This window comes from Balaenoptera physalus, assembly GCF_965194825.1.
Source record: "Balaenoptera physalus genome assembly, chromosome: 4".
NCBI classification, from domain to species: Eukaryota; Metazoa; Chordata; class Mammalia; order Artiodactyla; family Balaenopteridae; genus Balaenoptera; species Balaenoptera physalus.
In genome coordinates, this window is record NC_138891.1 from 8,372,734 (window position 1) to 8,385,672 (window position 12,939).

The 12,939-nt window shown below is 42.7% G+C and overlaps 1 protein-coding gene across 5 annotated transcripts in view; it reads left to right on the forward strand.

Moving 5' to 3' along the window:
• The window catches only part of SATB1 (SATB homeobox 1), a 98,851-nt gene that overhangs the window by 8,331 nt on the left and 77,581 nt on the right, over nt 1-12,939 (forward strand). Inside the window, exon 1 of one of the 5 annotated variants that reach the window (XM_082459273.1) lies at nt 11,210-12,927. The exons of 2 other annotated variants lie outside the window; for them this stretch is intronic. The gene's annotated coding sequence lies outside the window, so the exon portion shown is untranslated. Of the gene's footprint in view, nt 1-11,209; nt 12,928-12,939 lie in introns of those variants that run through there. 2 more of the 5 variants (XM_082459275.1, XM_082459279.1) reach the window with 2 other exon arrangements.

Genomic DNA, 12,939 nt, shown 5'->3' on the forward strand with positions numbered 1-12,939 from the left:
ATTTTCTGTTTTTACTGGGGTTATCTGCACACGTAATCTACACATGCCCGTGTTCTGGATAACTGAGTGTTTTTTTTCTCTCTGTGCTCTGTCATTTTGGACAGTAGCACTGGGGTTTGTTTTCTCCTCACTGACCTTGAGGATGAGGCAAAGTCTGTCTGATTAGGTTCATGGTCCTTTGGTGTTCAGTTATGGGAACAACCTATTCTGGTATAAGCACAGAGCACTCCCTGCAGGTCCTTGCAGTTAGGCTACCATGTAATGGTTTTTCTGATATTCTGGGGCCAAAAATACTATGTGGCCCAAGTCTGATTGACCTCTATCTGTTCTTTTCTACAATAATGATTTTTTTCAGGACCCCACTGGATAAATATCAGCCATGATTAATTGCATAAATAGATTTTTTTAATTGTAGCTGTATCCATTATTTTAAAATGTTTTGAGAGTTAGGGTGTTTATATTAATGAAGATTTCACTCCATTCCTTAAAGGTTGTGTTAGGTGCATCTAAAACATTCTGAAAAGTTCTGGCCATTCTATGAAAGTTATCTTTAAAAAAAGACACTTCCTCTTTAAATTTATTTTCATGTGTGTGGCTCTTTACAAGATAGTGTTAGTTACACCAAGAAAAGTATTCCTGAAGCAGTACACTGCTGTGTGACCTATTCCATTATCATGCACATTCTGTCTCTTTAAAAACAGTCTCCTTTATTTGCCCTATTAATTGTTGATATGTTGCCATCCACGAGACAAAAATTAGAGCTGTAATTAAATAATCATGTGATGCTCCTTAGTGCCAGTGAGAGCAAACTCATTTTTCCAGGCCCTGATGGTCACTGATTATTGTATTACTACTGGCTTGTTTTATTTTTTTTAATGATTCTCTATCTGTAGATTACCCAACTACTGTCCTTCTCGGCAAAATGAAAGAACATAGAGAACATTCAGCCAGTTAATTGGCTGGAGGTCCTCAGGGATGTCAGGTAGACATACCTTTTTCTGCTTTTGGTCACCTGGCAGGTTCTTTGGGGAGGCTACATCAGCGTTGTGGTTGCCTGCCATTTCATTTACACTGGTGTTTTGGCTGGGATGGAGGCATATGGGGAATGCCAGGAGAATTACAAAAGGAGCCGGGTATTAAAATTCAGAAATGATTAAAATTGAAATAAAAGGATGCTGCTTCTTTGCCAGTACTCTGGCAGTCATAATGACACATAGAGATTAGTTTCCACCTTCATCTTTTCCTTCTTTTTCATTTCCTCTTGTTTATTGTTGACACATTTTCCTTATGTCTGTCTCCCGTCTCTGTATCTTTTTGCACTATTGTGCATTCCTAGTTCTCCCTCTTTCCTTAAGCATGGAGAAGCCTACTTAACCTTATTATAACAATAACAGAATAGGTTATTAATATTTAATATGCACATGATTAAAATTTCTCTCCCTTAAACATAGGTCAGCTGTATTATTATTAACTGGCATGTAATTTTTCATTTAAAATATTTTTATTCTGCCCTTGCTGTTTCTGAAATGTAGTCTACTTTACTAGTGATTTAATACATAATGTTTAGAAAACTGTGGTCGGCTAGTGAGAAAAGAACTTACCAGTCATGGATAATCAATTATGCATGAATTCAGATGTAACAGATGGAATCTGGTGAGTTAAAGTTTCCCTTTGCCTTAGTGGTTTTTTTTTTTTTTTTTAATTTGTTTGTTTGACACCTGTCTCATATATAGATAAACATCTAATGTAGCATGTGAGAAATTTCCTTATATATCTCTGTATTCTCTTTAAAGTGAACTTGATTTTTTAAATTGAATTTAAGGGCAGAGAATTTTTTTTTTTTTTGTGTGGTCTTAAAGATGATCAGATTCTTTTCCAACACTTTGTAGATACAGAACTGGGTTCTGCTTGGCTTATGAAGGGTAACTCTTCTAATTGGTAGAGGAAGAAGCAAGACCTGAATCTAGGATTCCTACCTTTTCTCCACTTCTTTTCCCACTACGTCATTTATCCTTTTCTGTAGGAGTTGCCTAATGATAGAACACTATTACACTAGCTCTGGGTTTTAAAGAATTTCTGATGAAAATTGTGGTTGTCTAGTTTTAAGTTGTGTGATATTCTCTTGTATGACATGCAAATAGTATCTGTGAATGTATATATCATGTTATGCTATATGTATATCATACGTACATTTATTCATACCAGGTTGTTGGCCAAACAGTTGGATTTTTCAAATCTATTGAGGATGCCCCAAGATTTGGTTTATATCTGAAACTACAGCATACGCCAGCCACAAAGATGCCTTTACCCTAGCTTGCGGTGTTGTAAATTCTTAGTGACAAAACCCCTTTGTGCAAAGTGAACCTAAAAGTTATTTTTGAGAGGAGTCTTGTTACCTCCACAGAGAGATAAGTTTAATTTTCATTAAATATGATATGAATGTGTAGTATTTTTTTCAGTTGCAGAAGTAATAAAACAGTGGGTATTGTCCATCTTTAAAGCAATTACAGTCTCAAAACAGTTACAAGCTGGTCCCCATCAAAGATTTTCATAAATATGCTGTTTGTTTCTCTTCCAAGTGTATTTATATATAGATTAAAAAAATACAAATGAAAAGTCTTTACAGAATAAACAAAAATAAATGATTAAAAAATAGCCTGAAGGCTCACTAGTTCTGTTTTTAAAATTACACTGCAGCATTATTTACCAACTTTTTGCTTCGTATCAGCTGGAAAGTTGCATGTGTATTTACGGTCCACGTTAGTTATCTAATGAATTAAATTCCACCATAAACACACTAATAAAGAAGGCCACACCTGCAAAATAGGTAACTGGATATGCTCTAGCTACAGTTATGCTGTGAAACTATTTTTTAGTATTTTATTTAGGCTTTTATACCCAATAAATATGTAATTTTACTTTGGCTTTACTATGTAATCATATTCCTTAGTCATGCATCAGAAATATACATATATGTAGGAATGAACTTCCATGAGACACAATTTATATATGAATTTCCAGTACATTAAAAAAAAAACTCCATCATTAATATAAAAGTCCCTAATATAAAATCAGTAAGAATAGATGATAGGAAACAGAATATCAGACAATATACTGTGAAGAAAAGATGATATTATGTAAAAATAAGATGATTATTATTGCATGCAGAAATAAATACTTCAATCATAATTACTATCACAAAAAAGTGACTGATAAAAATAAATTTGAAAGCCTTTTGGACTTTTTATAACAAAAAATATACTCTTTTATTAGTAAATAGGATCTAGAATCTTTATATAGAGACAGTTTATAAATTATTACATTGACTACATTTATACAGTTGTTTTACCTCTGTGGCTGGACTGCATGAAAGCGTCCTGCAGACGTTCCCCTGGGATGGTCTACTGTTTCATGAGTATAGTTAATTTTTACTCATTTGAAAAATATCCAAAAAGAATGTTTGGATATTTGAATGTTGGATATGTGCAGTGTTTGGTTTTTGTCTATCCTTCCTCTTCTTTTGCTAAGATGCAAGAATATAGAAGAAAATCTGAAAAGAGAACCATTTTCTTGCATCAGAGGACCATCAGATTACCTAGTTTGGGTGAGATCTTGGTCTCTCATTATCAGTCCATGTTACTTATCCTTGGGTCAGGTAATCATCACATGAATTAATTATCCAGCATAGACTGGACCGTGCTGTCGGCAGGTAAGGACAAAGCAGTGGAGGGTTGGCATCAAGGAGGCAGTTGTCAGTGGGTTGTAGCTTATTGTTTTTCTGTGCGGCATGATAATATACGTCTGCCAATCTTAGGAATAGATGAAAGATTGTTTTGCTTTAGTTCTGTCGTTTTTACATTTTTTAAATTGGGGTAAAAGATATACACCATAACATATGCCACTTGGACAGTTTGTTAGTGGACAATTCAGTGGCCTTAATTACATTCACACTGTTGTGCACTCAGTGCCACAGTCTCTTCCAAATCTTTGCCATCATCCCAAAGAGAATGTGCTTTAGTTTTGAATTACACTTCTCCTTTGCTTCAACAAGTTTCAAGCATTATAGGGGTATTTCATCATTGTCCAAGTGTGTTGCACTTGTTTCTGGTGGTGGCTTTTCTTCCCAATGAACAACCCCTGTCCACTGCTTTGTGGCGATGGGCACAGCGGTACAAAATCAGATGTTGCCCTTGCCTGGTACTCTCCCCCAAAACAATCTGAACCCGGATTCAGGTCTATTTTAACCTCAAACTCTTTTTCCCTTTAAGTAAGCCGAGAAAGATTAAAATAGCATTCACATCACTGAGAAGATGTGGTTGATACGTCTTGGCTAAAGGTTGATTGGGAACAGTTCCTGTTTGACTTCATTGGAATTCAAATCCCCTGAGCTTCCCGAGAGTACCACACAGCAGCTAGGTGCCCTGCCACTAGCTCTTGGGCACGGACAACGTGAACACTTCAGTTCTGCTTAAGTGCAATGACTAAATCTAGAAATGAGTTGAACAGTTCTCAACTGTTGCAGAGGGAATCCCACTCCAGGTTGAAATTTTCTGGGAGAAAAAGCCTGCTGGGCTATGTTGAAGAAGAAAAAAAAAAGAATTAGAGAAAACTGGGATGGTTCTGGCTCCAGTAAATAATAGACTGGTTTTGGAACTTTACTTCCACGTGTAATTTTGTGTTTAGTCGCTTATGTCTGTAATGATAAATGATATACTTGCACAGAATTTCTGGCACCCCCGTTAAGTCTCACGGAGGTGCCCAAATGCGAATTTATCATGGTTCCTCAAACAGCAGACTTTTATTCACCAAATCAATGATCTAATAGCTTGCCCCCTACCTTTTTTTTGTTTGAAGCAAGTAGCTTGCCTGCACATATATTTCTTAAATTTGGGGGTGAGTGCTGGTTCCTAGAAAAGCCGTCACTTTTCCAAGTGACCCCAGGATCTTCACTTCACTTGAGGATGTCCTAGCAGGTATATTTGATTTCCTGTCTTCAAAACATTACCTAATCCAATAGATGCCGAACTTGGCTGTACGCTGGAATCGCCTTGGTAACTCTCAACCACCGCGTGCCTGGCTCCTACCTGTGGCAGCGGGGTTCAGCCTGGACATCTATCTGGGTTGTTGAAGTAGCTCGCAGGTGATAACATGCAGCAGATTTGAGGAGCCACCGAACTAACTTCTGATCTTGCACCTGGCTTTACTGCCCAAGATTGCAAGAATCTTTCTAAGATTCTCACCAGCGTTCACTTGTTAAGAGCAGTTCTTGGATTCCTTTCCCTGAGGTGGCAGGCACTGTGAGACACTCCTGGAATACAGACAGGAGTCCACCCTCAAGATGTTGACAGACTTACAGTTGGGAGGGGCAGACCTGTGAATACGAAATGCCACACTGAAGGACAGGGGGTGGGATGGAGCATCGAGAAGGAAGTAGCTAATAGCTGGAGGAGGCTTTGGACAGAAGAGGTGCAGTCAAGCTGCATGTTAAAGGATGTGGCAGAGGGAGAAGTGGGAGGGCGGGCACTCAGAAGCAATGGGGAAAAGACAAGGCAACCTGAAACTCTTAAGTAATTTGGTGGCGATAGCTACATAGCTATGTGAAGGTCTCAATAGCATTGCTTTTGGAACCTGGCCCCCTCCCTACTCAATTTTGGAGCTAGGTCTAGATGGAGATGCCAGTTTTCATGGAATTATTACCATTGTGCCTTGCCAAGGCTATGCTCCACACTGACATCTATGGAAGGAAAGGTAGCTTTTTAAAAAAATGTGTCCAATAAATTCTTGCTTTAAAAAAAGGTAATATTTCTGGGTGAAAGGCCCCGATAGCCCATCAGGTTCTAGAATCCAACTATAATGGCTGCTCATTTCCCTTAGCCCACTCTCTCCAAACTCGCTTAAACATTGGCCTTTCTTTGCTTAGCTTTAACACTGACCTTTGTCTATTAAAACCATAATCCAAATTACCAGTGGGTGTTTACATCCACCTTAAAGTAATTAGGAAACAACTTTTGATCACTCTCAGTCTGGCTATAACTGAAACCCCATGTATCAGGGAAAAAACAAAAACAAAAAACCTTAGGCCCCATATTTAGAGTTCATTATTATTTCTCCTTTATCTCTCCGGAAACATATTCAAGCCTTTTGCTATGATTTTCTGCAGTACACCATTATTTGTTTGGTGTTTGGATGCCCTCCCGGTTTGAGTAGGTATCTACATTAAAGCTTCCAAAAAAGCCATTTCTAATGGCAACTGTGCTTATTTAACGTGGGGGTGGGAGAAAGGATGGCGAGTGAGTCTGTGGTTTTTAGCTTCACCTATGAGCTATTTAAATGTTCATGGAAAGCAGCATTTGGGGTAAATGCATATTATTCCAAATGTACTCTAGGACCCTTTCACATACAGACAGGTCTAGAAAGTTGTCTTAAATCTGTGTGCAGCGGTACCCAATTCTTATTCCATGCAATCTTACAGATCTATGGGCTCATTCTAAAATGGAAAATGACTTCAATTTGGACATGATTAGAATGTCTGAAAGCCATTCAGCACCTCTAAGACTCTTCCTGGCTAGGTCCTGGATTTACTTAGTCATCTTTGATAGAAGTTCTCCAGATAAATGCTGTCCGATAGAACTTTCTGTGATGGTGGAAGTGTTCTATAATCTACACTGTCCCATAGGATAGCCACTAGTCACATGGGGCTATTGAACACTTGATATGTGACTGAGGAACTAAATGTTATATAATTTCAATTAATTCACATTTCAATGATATAGCCACTTTCCCCTCTGGCTAACTCCATCTCACTTCCGCAATCTCTAAAAGGAATTGTCGTTGCAATTAGCAGTGGAATTTGGTTTCAAGTGACACTGTGAGCGTTTGGCTCTCATTTATTTATTCAGAATGTAAATATTGCAAGGACGCTGTACAAATCCCTGGTAACAGGGCAGTAAGCAAGACGCAGCTGTACAAATCCCTGGTAATAGGGCAGTAAGCAAGACGCAGCCGCTGCTCTCATAGGGATTACAGTCTAGTGTGGGAGATATTTATTAAGCCAGTAATTATCCAAATTGTTCATCCACGATAACTGTGACAAAGGAGAATTGCCAGAGGCTATGAGAGTGTAAAATGGGGACCAGACCTTCTTGTAAGATGAGTCAGAAAGTTTAATCAAGAGTTCTGTTTATTCACTAAATGAGGAGAGCGTGAGGCGGCTTCCCTTCCCCAAGTTCAAGGCTAGGTCAGGCTGACTGCAGGACACAGAGCCCTCAGAGTAGGGCAGCTACCATGTGCCATGCCATGACCTCCAGAGATGCGGGGTCTGTCTGATTCAGCTGTGCATACACACACACACACACACAGACACACACACACTGCAAACTTCTGAACTTGATCAAATAGATCCTCTCCCAAGCTATGCAGTCGTGATGATGTCAGTCACAGATAAGATGTGAGAAGAAGGGTGCAGATGTTTACAGGATATTGCATTTCCTCTCCAATATATGTTTTGACAAAGTTGTTTGGGCTCCAGCCCCAGTTCTTTTTTCCTCTCTGCTCTTACAAATTTGTATTTGGTCCATTCAAGAAACGATGTGGAAATCAGTCCTGACATCCCAGACAGACAAAATGAGACACATGACAGCAGAACATATGGCTCAAAGAGACATCCTTATATGGCCAACACAGACCGTATTCCCAGAAATTCATATATGGAAAACACCACCTGCAGCTAAAGCCAAAAAACAAAGAGTTGACACGACAAAAAGAGCAATATGCCACGTAAAATGTGCTGTTTTAAGAGTGTGGAGAGATAGCCAACAGTATTTGAATTTAAAAATTTGAAAAAAAAAAAAAAAACCCACCATGTCCTTAGAAAGTGCTATGGTGGTAAGCATTGCTTTGCTAACACAGTCACTGGCGGAGCTGCCATATCTTAAAAGCGTTCAAATTCTAAATACTTTCTCTGTTTATTACAAATGTATGTGCTATTCAGAACTCTGAATGTGTTTTAATGCTTTCGGATATCTGCCTGCATATTTATCTTAATATGTTGCCATCTGAAACATGCAGTAGTCCTTTTATTATTCAACTTAAAAATAAATCTTGTCATCTGTTAAAATATTTTCTCTCTGCTACCTTTGTGTAGCCAGTCTGAATGCCTTCTTCTGTGATAAAAAATTGATGCCCTCTGTTTTAACTGTACACCCACATGTTAAATAGTTCATGTATTTGACTTGCAATATTTCATGTTCCTGAGGTTTTCTATTTTCATAGCTAGATTTATAAAGTTTAACTTTTTTCAATACTCTCTTGCATCTTTGTTGCCAAATTTAAGATGCCTGTGTAGAATAAAATTGATGCCCCCCTATTATGATAGTTTATTTTCACATATGCCTGGAAAGGTGGTATTTTCCTAATTACCTTTCTTTTCTTCTTCTTTATTTTAGAATGAGTATTCTAAAGGGGTAAATAATATATAGGAAGTTCATCAGTGTACTGTATCACTTGGAGGACATAAACCTCAGTGCCATTTTACTGATGTCACTTCTTATATAGTTCCTAAATAAATTATTGCTTGGGGGAAATTAGTTATGTATATGTGATTAACAGATTTATAATTGTACTATATTGTTTTTTTTAAATAGTAAAGTCATTATTAGATGTCTTTATCCTCATTTATTCTGTTTATCATTTTCCAAGGCCACGTCCATCCTTACTACACATTTTTATGTTTTGTGTTGAGAATTAGCTTGTAATTCCTGGATAAAAGGTGCTATTCAGATTTAAAGATTAATATTTTAATCCCCACATCATTAGGAGGCTAAGGCAATCAGGAAACTTTTTGTCTTGTTTATTTGTGTAAATAATGGGATAACCATCATTTACAATATTTTATGCCAATGTGTCTTAATATTGATATTTTCAGTCACCCTTTTTTAGTCTCCTTTTCTCTTTGCTCAAATTTTGTTTTGCCCAACAGCTGTCTTCCTTTTCTTTCTTTTTTTAAACATTCAACTTGAGTTGCATTTGCATGGATAAATGATTTTTTGCAGTCCACTATACTTTTTCTCTATTTTTTAATTTTGCTATTGTTTGTAAATTTGTACACTTGTGATGCTAGAATGCACTGTCCCTACTGAAAATCAGGCAGGTTTCAGGGAAACATGTCAGGCATCACCAGTTTGAAGCAACTATTAAAATATACATCTTGGAAATTCCTAATTTGACCTACCATATTGCAGAAATCATTGTCATTCTAAGGATAATTGAGTGTTATCCATGTTTTTCTTTTTGAATATCAAACATTAAAAAAAAATAAGTTTACGTACATCCATCCACAATACCAACTCTGACACCAGTGCTGTGTTTTGCCATGTTTATATATTTCCTTACTGACTGTATTTCTTATACTTTAATTAAAATACCCGCCTCCATACTTCCCCACATTTCAACTTTTGAAAATATGTTATCATTTGAGCTTTTTAGTGAAGATTGCCTTATGTTTATTTTCTTGTTTTGGATGCTGGGTTTTGTGTTTTATTATCACATTCTTTTGCCCTAGGCTTGGGTTTCTATGCGCCAAGATTCACTGTTGCCTTCCCCAATTTTCACTAACCTTTCTGGTTTGTGGGTGAAACGTGGGTGCCATTAGAGTGATATATTTTCATTGTGTTTCTCCTAAACTTATCCTCCCTGGGAGGCCATTATTTCCTATACTTTATCTTCTGCTTTACCTTCTGCTTTTCTTAGATTTCTAATGTACACACTAAGAGTGTATTTGTAGTTTTAAAGAGCTTCATTTGCATATTTCCCTCTTATCTCGGTACTTGTGCTAACTTGTTGCTTTTTTTATGTGTAACAAAATGTTCCTCTGATTTTTCTCTTTTCCCTCCTAGTGTATTCTGAAAAATGATTCTTATAACATTTTTGGTTTTGTTTAATGATTAACTGCCTTCAGGGTTCTAAGGTGTTAGTACTAAAACCTAAGCATCTCTATTTTGGGCATGACTGTAATGTTCTTCATTTTTACAGGAACTAGATTTAATAGATTATCTAAATAAGAGGATCATACTTATGTGCTAATGACCATTTATCTACCTGGGTAATTCACCGTAAATTACAGAAGTATTTATTGCTACAACAGAGGTTCTTAACCACCCCAACTTTCTTGTCTTTCACCGAGGTAAATTAAGAATGGTGGCATCTTTTCTTTTGTAATAACTAACTAGTCAGGTCTCTTTCAAGTGACCCAAATTTTGTTTCACTCGGCCACCGTGGGCCACGTACTTCTTCCTCCGACGTGTTCCCTGGCTCAGAAGGGACGGAGTTTTGAATCTACCTCTGACTAGTACAGAAAGGCTCTTACTCATCTTTTTTGATCGGTGGCTCTTAATAGTTTAGGATTCCCCCGCCTTTGAAGATAAATAGTCGCCAGAGCGTTTCAGGGACCCTGGCCTTTATTTCTCTGCAAACGTCTCGGAGAGCTGCACCTCCCGATGGTCCCCTTCGGCCACTTCCTTGAAGTCCCCCTGCCTCGGTGCTCGGCGCCCGTCACATGCCCGCCCGGGCCGCTCTCCTGAGGGCCGGTGCGCCCTCCCCACCTCGCCAGTCCCCCGGGTGCCCGCCCGCTACGCTCCCGACGTATTCCTTTCGGTGGCTTTTGTGGCGCGCGGGTGCGGTGGTTAGTTTCCCCCGGCCCTCGCCCTCTCCTCCCTATCACTTTCCTCCCCCGACACCCCCCGCCGGCCCTGTCCCTTCTCCCGCCCCGCACCCGCGCACACCTGCCCCCGCTGCCCGCGCTCCCGGCGGCCGCGGCCCGGGCAGCCCCCGCCCCCCGGCTCCTCCTCCCCGCGCGCCCTCCCCGCGCGCCCGGCGGCCGGCGCCGGCCCGCGCGCGGCGCCCTGTTATTCTGGGTATTGTGTGTAATAAACGTCGGGCCGCCTCACTCTAATCAAGCTCATTACAAATTCTTGCGCGCCCGGGGCCGGAAATCGTGCGCTCCCCCCTCCCCGCACTCATTCACTAGTTACTTGTCTCGCTGCTTTTTTAACTCGCCGCCCCCGCCCCCTCCCCCAATCCCGGCCCTCCAGCCCGGGTTTTAATCCCCATCCCTTTTCCGCCTGCTCCGTGCACCCTGCCCCCCCCGCGCCGCCTTCCTCCTCCTCTCCCGCCCCCTCCCCCTCCGCCGCCGCCGTCGCCGCCGCCACTTGCTCGCTCGCTCGCTCCCGCTCCCCGGACGCGGCGGCGGCGGCGGAGCCGGCCCCGCTGGGGAAGGGCTCGGGGCGGCGGCGGCGGCGGGCGGCCCGGAGGAGGCTGCGTGCTCGGGGCTGGGGCTGCGAGCGGGGTGACTGTGTATTAAAATGAGGAGGAGGAAGAAGAGGCAGCCACAGCGGCGGCGGCGGCGGCAGCAGCAGCAGCAGCAGCAGCAGCGGCGGCGGCAGCAGCGGCGCGGAGGGCTGCAGCCCGGCCGGACGCGCGGAGCCGAGCGGGGCGCGGCGGCGGCCACCGCGCCCGGGAGGAGTCCGCTCCGAATTTGATGGGGGCAGCGCCGGCGGCGAGGGGGAGAGCGGAGCGGCCCCGTCCGGGGACCCGCGCCCGCCCGCACGCACACACACCGCCGCGCGCGCGCCGCTCCCGGGGCCACCAGGCGACCGCCGGCCTCGTCGCCACCGCAGCAGCCGTGGCCGCCCTCTAGCCCGCCCGGGGGCCCAGGGGACTCCGGGGGGGGGCACCTCCCCCTCCTCCACCCTCCCCCTCCGCTTTCGGGAAACTCCTGCTCAGTTGTGTCGGGGTTTCTGGCTTCCTTTCCCCCCAAGTCCTAGTGCCATTGTGGGGCTCGTTGTTTATTTACCTCGGACTCCGGCTGAGTGAGAGCTCGGCGACTTTTTGGGGGGAGGGGGTGGGGAGTCGGTGGCGGCGGAGGCGGCTGGGGTGCCTTCCGATCCCCCCTCCCCTCCCCCCAGCCCTCTTCCTCGGCCTCACTCTCTCGGCTCCCCAGACGCTCGCAGCCCTGCGTCCATGGGCAGGGAGGGGGTCCTCGGGGCTGTCGTCAGCGAGGGCCGAATCAAAAGTGGCATTTTAATGCCTTGCCGGGGCTTTTTCCGCGACCTCCTGCCCCCCACCCTCGCGGCCCCCCGGTAGATGCCCTGGTCTGGGGCGCGAGGCTGTGGGAAGAAAGTTGAAGGTTTGTTACTATCAGGAGCAATTGTTGGGGAGGGGGAGGGGGCGGGGGCGATCGGAGGGGAGGCGAGCCGGCCTTCCCCTCCCTGCGTTCTCCGGGGTGCCTGGAGAATAAGATTACAAGTGACAGCCAGAAGTAGACTTTCTGTCCTCACACCGAAGAACCCCAGCGAGCAGGAGGGAGGGAGGGAAGCGAGGGGAACCTTTCTTGCCTTTCTGGAGACCTTGTCCGCAGTGATTTTTTTTTTTTTTTCTTTTTAAGAGAATCCCCAGTCACCACCTCGCCTCCCCAGCACCGCCACAGTGTACTGCTCTTAACGGGTTTTGCTTTGTTTTTACGATTCTCCCCCCGCGAACGAATCACTTGTCAGATCAATTTTATCTTCTCTCTCCTCCCACTCTCCCCTCCTCCCCCATCGAAAACCCCGTTCTCTGAGGTTAGACATTTTACAAACCATATATGTTGTTTTTCGAATTGTGATTTTTTTTTTTTTAACCCCTCTCTCCCATGGCTACTTTTCCAGACGTTTATCGGCCCTTCCCCCGCTTAGGGGGGCGGGGGTAAGGGAAGAGAAAATAATACAATTTCAGGGGAAGTCGCCTTCAGGTCTGCTGCTTTTTTTTTTTTTTAATTAAAAAAAAAAAAAAAGGACGTAGAAAACATCATTCTTGAACTTCTCTTCAAGAACCCGGGCTGCAAAGGAAACCTCCTTTGTTTTTGTTATTTATATGCTGTCAAGTTTTGAAGTGGTGAGTTTCAGG